The sequence below is a fragment of the Schistocerca cancellata genome, chromosome 1 (assembly GCF_023864275.1).
Source record: "Schistocerca cancellata isolate TAMUIC-IGC-003103 chromosome 1, iqSchCanc2.1, whole genome shotgun sequence".
Taxonomy (NCBI): Eukaryota; Metazoa; Arthropoda; class Insecta; order Orthoptera; family Acrididae; genus Schistocerca; species Schistocerca cancellata.
The window spans coordinates 10,285,685-10,300,933 of NC_064626.1; the positions used below are offsets into that span (position 1 = coordinate 10,285,685).

At 39.1% G+C, this 15,249-nt stretch overlaps 1 protein-coding gene across 2 annotated transcripts in view; it reads left to right on the forward strand.

Moving 5' to 3' along the window:
• The window catches only part of LOC126164011 (kanadaptin), a 318,048-nt gene that overhangs the window by 106,262 nt on the left and 196,537 nt on the right, over window positions 1–15,249 (forward strand). The gene's annotated exons all lie outside the window — the stretch shown is intronic.

Consider the following 15,249-nt stretch of genomic DNA (forward strand, 5'->3'; position numbering starts at 1 on the left):
TTCGCACGACATGTTTTGGAATTGTTTCTATCTTCAGAAATCTAAAATAGAAGTGTACCAGATGAATTGGTATACAAAACTACGTAACTTTTTTATAACAACAGAAATAATCAATTGTTTTGACTATAAAAGTAAACAGATAGATAAAAAACCTCCTTATCAAGCAGCGGCAGGAGAACAGACACAGAAAGGTTTAACTTTTACTTGCAAATAGCAAACTACACTATTAATTTTGCCGTCATGTGTAATTTCTTATCGTAGTATATATAACACAGTACCACCATGTTTATCTTGCTGCCACCAAGTCGCAATTTTGTCTTCCTATATCAGTTTTATGGGAACTCGCTTAGTAGCTTGTCATCTCATGTTACACACACAACAGGTAACACTCAGTTGTCCTTGTGCCATGTCATATCAAATGTCATTTCCTCTCATAGTATATGACAAAATTAATAGTGGTACAGATATGTTGTATTCATCAGAACATATAAGTACATATGCTTATCATACAACGGAAGCACCTGAAGAATAATACTACGTAGGATCATGTTCATAACTTTGGTCTGTCACAAGCTGGTAAAATTCAGTTCATGAACGATTTTCAAAGGTGATTTTTACCATTTATGATGCAAACTAATTCTTATCGCCATTAACAAAAGGGAATGTAAGTGAATTTTTACCACTTTATGTTGGATCAAACCTGAAATAATGTACTGTAGTCACGAAGAATATTTTATCATAGATTTTATTCTTGCACTGTGAATGTACCATATTGACAAAATCGCTTCAAATTCTACCATATTGCTGATGCCTCCTGCAGTAATATGTGTGGAAAGGTAGTACAGTAATTCATCACCACCCACCTGAAATGGGAACAGGGAAGGGACTCGACGGGTAAGGACGAAGGTTGAGGCCGGGAGGGTTAAGGGAACGTAGGATATATTGCGGGAAGAGTTCCCCATTTGTGGGAAGGATCCAGATGGCACGGGCTGTGAAGCGGTCATTGAAATGAAGAATGTCATGTAGGGTAGTGTACCCAGCAACAGGGTGGTCCTGTTGTTTCTCGATCACAGTTTATTGCTGGCCATTTATGTGGACAGAGAGCGTGTCGGTTGCCGTGCCCACTTAGAATGCGGCACAGTGGTTTTAGCTTAACCTCTAGATAACATAACTGATTTCATAAGTAGCCCTGCCTGTGATGGGATAGATGATGCAAGTGACTGGACTGGAGTAGGTGGTGGCGGGAGAATGTATGGGACAGATGTTGCATCTTGGTCTATTACAGGGTACCAGTATTCAGATATTAACGTGTGGACTTTTGAAAGTGTCGTGTGCCGTTAGTTGCGAATCTGGGCGTAGAGCGCTTGCATATCGGCATTTGTGGTCTATTTAGATTCCTCCAGGCTAGGAACCTTTTAAGTAGACCATCATCCATCTCTATCCTAATCCTTGAACATAGGGCGAAAGTGAAATACGAGAGTGTTGTACTTATTTCATTTACCTAGTACTAATCAGTGAAGGTTTTACGGAACCAAAGCTATTCAGCAGTAAGTCAGCACCATCTAGCGGAAAGCGTAGGCATTAACTAACTTGCTAACTGAAATGAACGTTTACGTATTTTACGGACTGCTTAATATGAACTTATGTGACTCTTTGACGTCCCCACTCCCTCCGAAAGATGGCGCAGGCAGTCTTAATCATAAAAGGGGAGAGTTTTAGCCGGGCAAATTACTAAATAAAAGCGATATTTACAAGACACACAGTAATAGCAAAACACAAGGCCCGCACCTCATTGGAGAGTCGTTGCTGTCACGTCGGGAAGTAAAGCCAGAAAACCTACTGACGATATGTATCTACGAGCATATGTCGATGTGGAGTACCTAGAAAGGGAACCACAAGAGAGTTGGGGATGCTGCAGAGTGTCTAGACGCGAACCACTGCCCCAACAAACATCTCAATATAGGACAGTGACGCTACTCGTTATGCTAAGCCAACAACAGATTGCATGTATCTAATCATATTATGTTACCCCTTGCTGAAAACCTTAATCGTAGATATGTTACTAATTGAAATTTAATCATAACAAATTGTACCAAGAACAGTGCATTTTGGGTGGATCTTCAGTGTGCCGCTGCCTACTATCATAATACGCAAGTTAAAATAATTATTTTGCCACAAATATGATGTTTCTCACTATTTTATCGGAACAAATCACACAGTTAACAACGGGTTTTCCAGTGATTCTCAATTTACTGGTGCTCAGAAATGGCATATATACATGTAGGGTTAAAATGAATGCCAATATGGCGCCTCACAACTCTGTACTGAAGGGAGACGGCGTGTGTGTGACGTAGGTGGCGTTGTGCCATCTCATTGGTCAATGCTCAGATGCACGCTCAGAATATCTGACATGCCAGATACTGCTCTGCAATTTCGGAAAGACTCCCGAACGTGCTATTCCACGCTATGAAGTCAGAAACTCGGCACGCTCGACGCTCAATGTTCAGATGCACGGTCCGTGTGCCGACAGCTTAAGGATGGTAGAAATGATTGAAGCTATTTTACAGATTTGCTGCAGCTTTATTATTTGACATCTCATCACACTGCTTTGCACACATAGAAAAACCCATTTTTTTCTTTTGGCATAAACACTTAATCTTTCATGTAATAACAGAAAAAATACCACACGGAGTTAGATTGGGAGAGTGTGGAGGCCACGACGTGAATTGTTGATCGTCACCCTGACCACAACCAGTCGATCAGTTTCTCAGTTTCCTAATTGAAAATATAATGATGCAAGTGGGGTGGAACACCATCCTGTTACTAGATGAAGTCCAGACTGTCAGTCTGCCGTTGTGACATGAGCCAATTTTCAGGCATGTCCAGTTACATATGACCTGTAATGGTCTCTTCAGAAGAGAGAAAGGGTCTGTAAACTTTAAACTGTGAGAATGCAAAGGACTCGTTAACTTTGATGAATCTCAAATGTATTGCACAATGGCATGCGGATTATCTCTTCCCCAGATTCGTATGTTGTACATATTTGCTGTGCCATTCACAAAAAAATGTTGTTTCATCACTGAAGATGAGTTTCTAACAAAATTCATCCTCTTCCATAAGCATCTGTGCCAAAAATTCAAACCATCTGACTCTATTATTGAGAATCAGGGTTAGTAGCAGTTGTGAGTGGTGAGGCTTCAGCTTTGGTCATTTCCATAAGGTGTTCCAAACAGTCGGTTGTGGTATGTTTAGCAATCTGCTTGCTCTGTTTGACTTCTGTGGGCTATATGTGAAACTCAACTGAACACAGTCGTCTGTTTCTTCACTCTCTGCAGGCCAATCTCACGATTTCCTTTGCATTCTGAACTGCACATACCATTGTCAAATGGAGTTGGCAACTGTTGGATCTCTGTGTCATTGCGCTGTTACACAGACTGATACTGATACTGAAATGAACACGATTTTTCAAGTGCAAGAAATGCTTTCCTGGTGCCTGGTGCCTGTTGCCATCTTGCTCACTGCTGCACTTTCTTGGCAGATATCTGAAGTGAAACTTGTTGTGTTTTCGTATGGAATGTTGAGTTTTATGACATTATGTCAATTTATGTGAATTTATGAAATTATGTCAATCATTTATAATACTCTTGTAGTTCTGTGTGCATCTGTTGATTTCCGTGACAGTGCTGATTTGGAGATTCTTCCATCTTGTGTAAAATATATCCCACAAGGTTTATTCTTTTTTCAGCAGCAACTTTGTGCAGGCTGTGTAGACCTTGTCTTCTCAACACACCATCATTTGAAATTTGATTGCAATAACTGATCTCCAGAATACTCCTTAAGTATCACTGGTGAAAAACATTGAGCTCATTTGCAGGTTTTACTGACATTTTAACCTCTTAATATCAAATATAAATATATTAAATGTAGGTAGTCTTTTCAGATGGTGTTTGTATGAGGCATAGCCTTTTACAGAAGTGGAATGAGGACGATAAGTATTTCAACAAGGAGAGAATAGGTGCTTTCAAAATGTGGTGCTACAGAAGAGAGTTGAACATTAAATGGATAAATCGAGTAACTGACAAAGAGGTACAAAATCAAATTGGGGAAAAAAGAAATTTATGGGGCGGCTGGACTAAAAGAAGGCATCAGTTGATAGGGCACATTCTGAGGCAACAATAATTTGGGAACAAAGGAAGTGTGGAGGGATGGGGTTGTAGAGGGAGACCAGGGCTTGAATACAGTAAGAGGGTTCAGATGGATGTAGGTAGCTGTAGCTATGCACTGGATAGACTAGCATGTTTTGTGTATCAAACCAGTCTTCTGAAGAAGACCTCAACAAAGACAACAACAACAACAACAACAACAACAGTATATTAGAAATGTGGAGAAGCAATGACATTAATACATTTATGCACTGCCAAGGAATACTACAATCCCTTACGCATCACACACATAGGTATTGTGAGGATAGGATTAGAATAATTACTGCACATACAGAGGCATTCAAACAATCATTCTTTCTGCTCTCCGTATGTGAATGAAACGGGAAGAAGACCTAATAACTGGTACAGTGGAACGTAACCTCTGCTGTGCACCTTACCGTGGTTTTCAGAGTATGGATGTAGGTGTAGATGGAGAAGAATGAAACCGTATTTATTTTCATAATTGCCACCTTTTGATGTCAGGAGCCTTGCCATCTGTTCCCTCTCCATCCCCTTTTCTTTTTCTCCCATTTCAATCTTGTTTGCAGTTCATGAACCATGATGCAGAGTCTGTTACTGAGTGTGCCAGAGTGCCATTAATGGTTTCACCTCTGAAAAAACCCATACAAACTTATGAAAAAGTGCTCAGGTTGCATGATAGTTACTGTGTCTGCTCATTATAAGCAGGAAGTCTGGGTTCGAGTACTGGCCTGTCACCACAGTTTTAGTGACAGATGGTTTTCTCAGATGGGCTCAGTTTAGGTTCACCCAGTATTGGTGATTAACATGCCAAAGCATGAGACTGAAATTTCTATGGAACTCATTACTAACATAAATTGAAATCAGCAGGCTTCTACACTAGAGCTACAAGATGTTTGACTCATACTCTGAAATCTTTCAGTTTGCACTGAAAGTATAAAAGTAGCCATCTGTCATTGTGTAAACATATGTTGAGTAACGTTTTAGGGCTTGTTTATGTTACTAAGTGGCTAAAATGGTCACCAGGTCCCAGTTGCAGGTTGTCTGACTGATGGTTTGGAGGAGCAACAGAGATGTTGTTTTCAGTATTTCATACACTTATTGACAGAATTTTTAAAAAAATTCAAATGCTGTCATAAGCTTGGCATTAAGAGGTATAATCTTATATTAAAGGTTTAAGACAATAATACAAGTATCAAATTTAAAAACTGAACAGTGGAAAGTCCAGGATCAAATAATGACCATACTATATTGAGGATAGTTTGCTACTTGCCATATAGAGGAGACATTGAGTTGCAGACAGGTACAACAAAAAGACTGCCATGCATTTGAGCTTTTGGCCAAAACTGACATAAAAACACAAGATCAAAGAGAAGATGTGAGGTGTGTGTTTGGAGAGTTGTGCTTTTGTGAAAGTATGTGTGTTTTCTAATTTAGGAGAAGGCCTTTTGGCCAAAACATCAAATGTATAGCAGTCATTTTGTTGTGCCTTTCTACGACTCAGTACGTGTATGCCTCGAAGCACGTAATGGTGCACAAACTACTCGTGTTATATTTGTTCAGTATTTGAGAATGAGAGCACTTAGCAACTTCCAAAAACTTAAAACATAAATTCCAAACCCTCTCCAACCAAGAGCCTCACAGACTAATGAAAGGAAAACAGTTTATTGCTTACTAACTTCTTCTCCATTTTCAAGAAGGGACGTCAAACCGATTTGCAGAACTATAGATCTATATACCTAACGTCGATCAGTGGTAGAATTTTGGAACACGTATTATGTTCGAGTATAATGACTTTTCTGGAAACTAGAAATCTACTCTGTAGGAATCAGCATGAGTTTCGAAAAAGACGGTCGTGTGAAACCCAGCTCGCGCTATTCGTCCACGAGACTCAGAGGGCCATAGACACGGGTTCACAGGTAGATGCCGTGTTTCTTGACTTCCGCAAGGTGTTCGATACAGTTCCCCACAGTCGTTTAATGAACAAAGTAAGAGCATATGGACTATCAGACCAATTGTGTGATTGGATTTAAGAGTTCCTAGATAACAGAACGCAGCATGTCATTCTCAATGGAGAGAAGTCTTCCAAAGTAAGAGTGATTTCAGGTGTGCCACAGGGGAGTGTCGTAGGACCATTGCTATTCACAATATACATAAATGACCTTGTCAGGGTGTATACGGCCCGGGACATCCGGGAATTCCGGGAAAAACCCGGGAATTTTTTCATCCGGGACAAATCCGGGAAAAACCCGGGAATTTTTTAGAATTCCGGGATTTTTCGTTGTTTTAGATTGCAGTTAAAGTTTTGTAGGTGTGACGTGTAAGATCTGATACGCTGACAAAGAACTTTAGTCCACTACTGCTAAATAATATTGCAGCAATGAAACACAAATCAGAGAATAACACCAAAATAAACGTTTATTTGATGTGTGTGACGTCACAATTGTTTACATTTCTAACAGATCACCAGAAAATATTACGAATAGTGGCTTGAGATGCGTTACTTTCGAAGTAAATTTCCACGCAAGATGATTTATGTTACGTGTGAGAATGTGCAGTGCATTTCTTAAATCACAGGGCGTTATAACTCTCATTGAAAACGTAACACTTTGAGGATCAGCCATATGAAAAATGTCGGGCCCAGAAGGTAAGTCATTTATGCCACTATTTAAAATTTTACCGGCACATTTGTATTTGATATAACTTAACGTGTAACACACGCTAAAAAAAGACCGAGCTTCAAGTTAGTTTTCATATTTAATGTTGTACTTTCATAGATAAAAAATTATGCAATCGATGCAAAAAGTTCCATTGACCTTCAAAAAAATGTGCATAATGTGTTACTGAGCAATGTCACAAGTCCCTTCATGCCAGAACACTTCGACTTTTCTAAGCAACTGATAATCATTTTGGCACGATTTTAATTGCCAAATTAGAGCCTGTTAGTAGGCCTACGGACTTCCTATCATTGTAGGACTAATAACAGTGGATGCCAATAGAGGATGCAATTCTCGTTCGTACATACACATCTGCTTATGAGTTAACCGGTGTAGAAACGCACTTTGCTGAATTGAGCGAGCTCGGCCCACCTTCGTAACGTACGCGCCGCGGCCTGTCTTTCTCGTAGGCCTCGTGCTCTGAATAACTGCCGTCATTCGCTAGCGAGGTCACGTGACATGAGCTATGACTGGCTGACAAAAGTGCATCGCTCAACGCAATCTCTATTTTAGAGTTTCGGAAGCTACCGTGCTGTAATTTGTGGAATTTGTGTATATACTTTAGCAATACGAAAATAAACTCTGTGCATATTGTCTCGCATCAAACAACTTTCCAAACGCATTGTTTTTCCTGGATTTCGTTTCCTAAAGTGCTGGGACGTCCTCCGCCGGTATAAGACCTTTAGGATTCAAAGGACTGATAGGTTTTACAGCTCCGAGGGAAAGTATACTGTTACTTAACACGGATGTATTTTCACCCGCTTTATACGTAATTTCATCCGGGAGAAATGGTCTTTATAACCGGGAAATCCGGGAAAAATCCGGGAATTTTTTTTTCCTTGTCCACGTAGACACCCTGCCTTGTGGATGACATCGAAAGTTCACTGAGGCTTTTTGCGGATGATGCTGTGGTATATCGAGAGGTTGTAACTATGGAAAATTGTAATGAAATGCAGGAGGATCTGCAACGAATTGATGCATGGTGCAGGGAATGGCAATTAAATCTCAATGTAGACAAGTGTAATGTGCTGTGAATACATAGAAAGATAGATCCCTTATCATTTAGCTATAAAATAGCAGGTCAGCAACTGGAAGCAGTAATTCCATAAATTATCTGGGAGTACGTATTAGGAGTGATTTAAAATGGAATGATCATATAAAGTTGATCGTCGGTAAAGCAGATGGCAGACTGAGATTCATTGGAAGAATCCTAAGGAAATGCAATCTGAAAACAAAGGAAGTAGGTTACAGTACGCTTGTTCGCCCACTGCTTGAATGCTGCTCAGCAGTGTGGCATCCATGCTAGATGGGGTTGATGGAAGTGAGAGAGAAGATCCAACAGAGAGCAGTGCGCTTCATTACAGGATCATTTAGTAATCGTGAAAGCGTTACGGAGATGATAGATAAACTCCAGAGGAAGACTCTGCAGGAGAGACGCTCAGCTCGGTACGGGCTTTTGTTGACGTTTTGAGAACATACCTTCACCGAAGAGTCAAGCAGTATATTGCTCCCTCCTACGTACAGGGTGGTCCCGAATTCATGGTACAAACTTTAATGGTAGGTACAGGACATTGTAACAAGGATTTATTGTATAGGAATGTATAGTCGCAGGTGACGCGGTGAGGCGTAAACAGGGGAAAGAGAAATGGAGTGATCGGTTGGTGTCACTGCCGGTAGAGGACAGTAGATGAACATGATGTATCGCAGTAGGGACAAGCGCCATTCACAATTGTGCTGCCGTAGACGATGGGTGACTTTACGTATGCAGAAAAAGCAGACATGCATTACATGTACGGCCGTGCAAATGGTAACGCCAGAGCTGCGTTACGAATGTATCGCGCGGAGTATCCTAATCGACGAATGCCGGATCATAGAATTTTTCAACGGTTACATCGTCAACTTTGTGAAACAGGTACGTTCGACGTCAACAGACATGACGCTGGTCGATTAAGAGCTGTACGCACTCCAAGACTGGAAGAACGCATCTTGAACATAGTGGCTGATAGACCCGAGTCAAGCACAAGAACTGTTGCGCGTGACGTACATGTGAGTCATCAGACTGTATGCAGAGTGTTAAATGAAAATCGCTTACACCCCTTCCATTTTCAAAAAGTACAAGCATTGAATCCGGCAGATTATCCTCTTCGCGTGAACTTCTGCCAGTGGTTGTTGCAGCAATGTGCGTTGCAGCCGGATTTCGTAGGTCATGTGCTATTTACAGATGAAGCGACATTTTCACGCGAGGGTGTCTTTAATGCGCACAATTCCCATGTGTGGGCAACAGATAATCCACATGCAACGCGTCCACATGCGTATCAACAACGTTTCGGTATTAATGTGTGGGCTGGTATTGTGAACGACTTTTTGATTGGGCCATACTTACTACCCACGCGACTCTGTGGCGAAAGCTATCGTATTTTTCTGCAAGAAGTGTTACCAGAACTGCTGCAAGATGTTCCGCTCTCCATTCGTAACCGCATGTGGTTTCAGCACGATGGAGCGCCAGCACACTTCAGCACTGCTGTACGGAATTACCTGAATGCCACGTTTGGTGCTAGATGGATTGGGCGTGGTGGACCAGTCCCTTGGCCACCCCGATCTCCTGATTTCTCTTGCCTCGATTACTTTTTATGGGGACATCTTAAGAGTCTTGTTTATGAGACTCCAGTTGACTCAGATGAGGATCTCGTTGCTCGCATATCTGTAGCTGCTGCAGGTGTGCGTGAAATACCAGGCATCTTTGAACGTGTACGCCAATCGCTGCACCGACGCTGTCAAGCATGTATCGCTCATGGTGGACGCAATTTTGAACACTTACTGTAAACATGACACTTGTCAACAACGATTTCAATAAAATCTTTCGTTTTCCTTTCGGCCGTTATTTCCCCTGTTTACGCCTCACCGCGTCACCTGGGACTATACATTCCTATACAATATATCCTTGTTACAATGTCCTGCACCTACCATTAAAGTTTGTACCATGAATTCGGGACCACCCTGTATATCTCGCGAAGAGACCATGAGGATAAAATCAGAGAGATTAGAGCCACTACAGAAACATACCGACAATCCTTCTTTCCGTGAACAATACAAGACTGGAATAGAAGGGAGAACCGATAGAGTTACTCAAGGTACCCTCCGCCACACACCGTCTGGTGGCTTGCAGAGTATGGACGTAGATGTAGATGTAGATTGTTCATGTGGCAGTACTTTAGCAGCGAGCATGACATTTTAATTTATTGTAGTTTTGGTTTTATCTTTTTTCATTACTCCATGGATGAATAATTCAAAACTAATACGAGGGTAATTACAAAAGTAAGGTCTCCTATTTTTTTATAAGTACATACACCTGTTTATTTCTACAATGGTTTGCATCAGTTTACAGCTTGAACATGTAGCTATTTTTCGACATAATCACCATTTCTGTTGATGCATTTTTGTAGACACTGTGGCAGTTTTTGTCTGCTCATGTCATACCAGCTCGCCACCATGCTGTTCAGAAAGTTTTGAACCTCTTCTTTCACCTTGTCGTCGGAGCTGAATCACTGGGACCACAATTAACGCTGACAGGTATTGTGAGACTCTGAAAAAACTCAAATGGACAATTCAGAACCAGAGAAGAGGAATGTTGGGCAAGGGCGTACACATTCTCCATGACAACGCTCGCCCACACATCACTCAGCAAACTATTGCTCTCTGCAACAGTTTCAGTGGAACATAATCAGCCACCCATCCTATAGTCCTGACTTGGCACCCTGTTCCGTAGGTTAAAAGAACATTTGGCCGGAAAGCGATTCAGCTCCGATGACCAGGTGAAAGAAGAGGTTCATAACTTTCTGAACAGCATGGCGGCGAGCTGGTATGACATGGGCATACAAAAACTGCCACAGCGTGTACAAAAATGCATCGACAGAAATGGTGATTATGTCGAAAAATAGCTAAATGTTCAAGCTGCAAACTGATGTAAACCATTGTAGAAATAAACAGGTCTATGTACTTATAAAAAAATAGGAGACCTTACATCTGGGATTACCCTTGTAAAAGCAAAATCCCAAGAGGAATAAGAATAATGCAAACTTATGCCCCAGAAGAAGGAAAAATGACAAATCCAAGGCCTTTTACAAACACTTACAAGTGGTCTTAAACAGATACATTAAAAATCAGATTTTACTTATGGGAGATTTCACTGGTAGAACTTCAAATATGCCAATTCCAAAAATAGTAGGCACATTAGCAGAAAATGTGTGTAATGAAAACAGAAAAATACTCAGGACATTTTGCTACCTTCAATCATTTTAAAAATTACAAATAGTTTCTTTGGGAAGAAAGACATACACAAATTTACCAGGTCAGCAAGAGGATATAGATCTATTGTAGATCATATAATAACTAGCTGGGGTACACGGCTTTTCTCAGGGAGTTGATATGAAATTGTGTGCTAGTTGGAATAAAAGGATAAACTTCAAAGTATGCGAGGTAAAAAATATTTTTATTGAAAACATATTCTAAGCATTTACAATACTTGTTTATAAACAACATTTTTCATTTTGTTATCTGGGATATATATGTACAAATTTTTCAAATTTCCTACTCAAGATCAAGCTATGTATAGTTGACTGTGAGAGGAGCAGGAGTCTTTGACGTTGATGCCGCAAATTTGAATGCTTGTCCTTGCACTTTGTTCATTGTGAAACTGTAGGCTAATTTGATTGGAAATTTCAGTCCTTTAAATTGGAATGGCAGTTCATTAGAGATCAGTGGTATTCCGGTGATAAATAGTTGCAAAGTACAAAGGACTTTGTACTTTCCAATCATAAGCTCAGCTTTGATGAGGTTATTTGATAGCTGTTTGACATTCATTTTTGTTCCATTACATACTTTTGGTGTGCTGAGATTTCCGAGTAGTATGATCGGAGATCCAGTTTTAAGTCAAAGGAAGTGAAATAGCATTCCTGGTACTTGAATAGGGGTGGAAGGGGTTGGAAAACTGAAAAAAATGCTGCTTAAATCATTGAAAGGGAAATTTTGAAAGAAATTGGAAGGTACACACATCCTGAGTGAAATTTAACTGGCACTAATATAAACAGACCTTCAATATTCAATACATGTATTCAGCATTTAACATTCGTAAATTTACGTACATCCTTTTCTTGTTACTGCTATTGTGCATGGAGATTGGTGTGACAATACTGGTTCCAGATTGCCCCTCCCCTGCTCATGCAAATTCTTCTGGTCTGCTTCGATCCTCATGATTTCAGGATTCACGATGCGACATAGAATAACGAACAGAATATGATTGTGTGAATAAACTTCGCCATCTTGATAACACCTTTTAATGTACAATTGGAATACACTTTTTTTTTTTTTTTTTTTTTTTTTTTTTTTTTTTTTTTTTTTTTTTACTTGGTGGAACTCGCAGCATATCCACATACTATCACTTATATATGAAAAGAATGAGGGAGAAAAGAAAAGAAAGAAAATAATAATAATAATAATAATAATAATAATAATAATAAATGATAATATCGCCCCATAACATGCCTACTAACAATATACAAAATATTAACTTCAGTCATTACACAGAAATTAGTGACACATACAACACAGAACAAAATTATAAATGAAGAACAAAAAGGCTGTTGCAAAGAAGCACGAGGATGTAAAGAGCAACTGATAATAGATGCAGAGGTGATATATCAAGCTAAAACTAAACAAAGGTCGCTACGCTACGCATACATTGATTACCAAAAAGCTTTTGATAGTGTACCCCACTCATGCTTACTACAAATATTGGAAATATACAAAGTAGATCCTAAATTGATACAGTTCCTAAACATAGTAATGAAAATTTGGAAAACCACACTTAATATCCAAACCAATTCAAATAATATCACATCGCAGCCAATACAGATTAAGCGTGGAATATATCAAGGAGACTCATTAAGTCCTTTCTGGTTCTGCCTTGCTCTGGACCCACTATCCAACATGCTAAATAATACAAATTATGGATACAATATTACTGGAACATACCCACACAAAATCTATACATGGATGATCTAAAACTACTGGCAGCAACAAATCAACAACTCAACCAATTACTAAAGATAACAGAAGTATTCAGCAATGATATAAATATGGCTTTTGGAACAGACAAATGTAAGAAAAATAGCATAGTCAAGGGAAAACACACTAAACAGGAAGATTACATATTGGATAACCACACCGGCTCCATAGAAGCGATGCAAAAAACAGATGCCTATAAATATCTAAGATACAGACAAAAAATAGGAATAGATAATACAAATATTAAAGAAGAACTAAAAGAAAAATATAGACAAAGACTAACAAAAATACTGAAAACAGAATTGACAGCAAGAAACAAGACAAAAGCTGTAAATACTTATGCTATACCAATATTGACCTACTCATTTGGAGTAGTGAAATGGAGTAACACAGACCTAGAAGCACTCAATACACTTACACGATCACAATGCCACAAATATAGAATACATCACATACATTCAGCAACTGAAAGATTCACATTAAGCAGAAAGGAAGGAGGAAGGGGATTTATCAACATAAAAAACCTACATTAAGGACAGGTAGACAATTTAAGAAAATTCGTTCTAGAACGAGCAGAAACTAGCAAAATACACAAAGCAGTCACTCATATAAATACATCGGCTACACCACTGCAATTTCATAACCACTTCTACAACCCTTTAAATCACGTAACATCAACAGATATGAAGAAAGTAAATTGGAAAAAGAAAACACTACGTGGCAAGCACCCGTATCATCTAACACAGCCACACATCGATCAAGACACATCCAACACATGGCTAAGAAAAGGCAATATATACAGTGAGACGGAAGGATTCATGGTTGCAGTACAGGATCAAACAATAAACACCAGATATTACAGCAATCATATTATTAAAGATCCCAATACTACAACAGATAAATGCAGACTTTGCAAACAACAGATAGGAACAGTAGATCACATCACAAGCGGGTGTACAATACTAGCAAATACAGAATACCACAGAAGACATGACAATGTAGCAAAAATAATACATCAACAGCTTGCCTTACAACATAAACTTATAAAACAACACGTTCCCACATACAAGTATGCACCACAAAATGTACTGGAGAATGATGAATGCAAATTATACTGGAACAGAACCATTATAACAGATAAAACAACACCACATAACAAACCTGACATCATACTCACCAATAAAAAGAAGAAATTAACACAACTAATAGAAATATCCATACCCAATACAACAAATATACAAAAGAAAACAGGAGAAAAAATTGAAAAATACATCCAACTGGCTGAGGAAGTCAAGGACATGTGGCATCAGCATAAAGTTGACATTATACCAATTATACTATCAACTACAGGAGTCATACCACACAATATCCACCAGTACATCAATGCAATACAGCTACATCCAAACTTATATATACAACTACGGAAATCTGTAATTATTGATACATGTTCAATTACCCGAAAGTTCCTAAATACAATATAACATATACCGTACAGTTAAAAGGAAGTCATGGTTGATCAAGGTCCGTGTCACTTTCCATTTTTGACCAGACATAACGTCTGAGAAAAGAAAGAAATAAGAACAACAATAATAATATGTTACATTATATACTTACAAAGAGTTTAGCAGTTCTGTTGAGAAGTTCACACTTTCTTCAATGTTTGCCATTGTGCTGATCGATTTGTATATTCTCTCTTTGACAGAAATTTTCTTTTGAATATTAAAGTTGAAAAGATCAACAATATTATTTTTAGTTGCCAAAATTGCCCATTCAAATAGCCAATCCAGATCAGTCTAGATTGATATAGTTGTGAACAATGTTTGGCTCAGTTTGGTTGATGTGTTCATTTTAAGCAGTGGTTATATTGCAAAAATCATTGTTGAATGCATTGAGACCAGTCGTCTGGTCAGTAGGATTTGTGCCTTTGTCTGTTTGTAAAAGATGTTGAACAAAATGCGTTGCTGTTCTGTATTTCAATAGTTCAGCTCTCATATTTTTTGTTAGTTGCAGTACTTGTACGTGTGGCCAGAGATGTGATTTTTTAAAGCATGCATTGATCTCATATGTTGGATGTTGGCGTCGATTTGGGAATAACTGGAAGTGTTTGTCAAAAATCTCGTGAGAGTATGTGTAGAGCTCCTCCCATCATTTCAGAGTTTCCTCGCAAGTCTTGTAATGTTCTGTCCATGACATTGAATGATTTTTTATATGCCATTCTGCATACGTCCCAGAAGATACTTTTATTGCAGCTTGCTTTAGGAGCTCATCCTGTCCAAATGCTGTTGAGA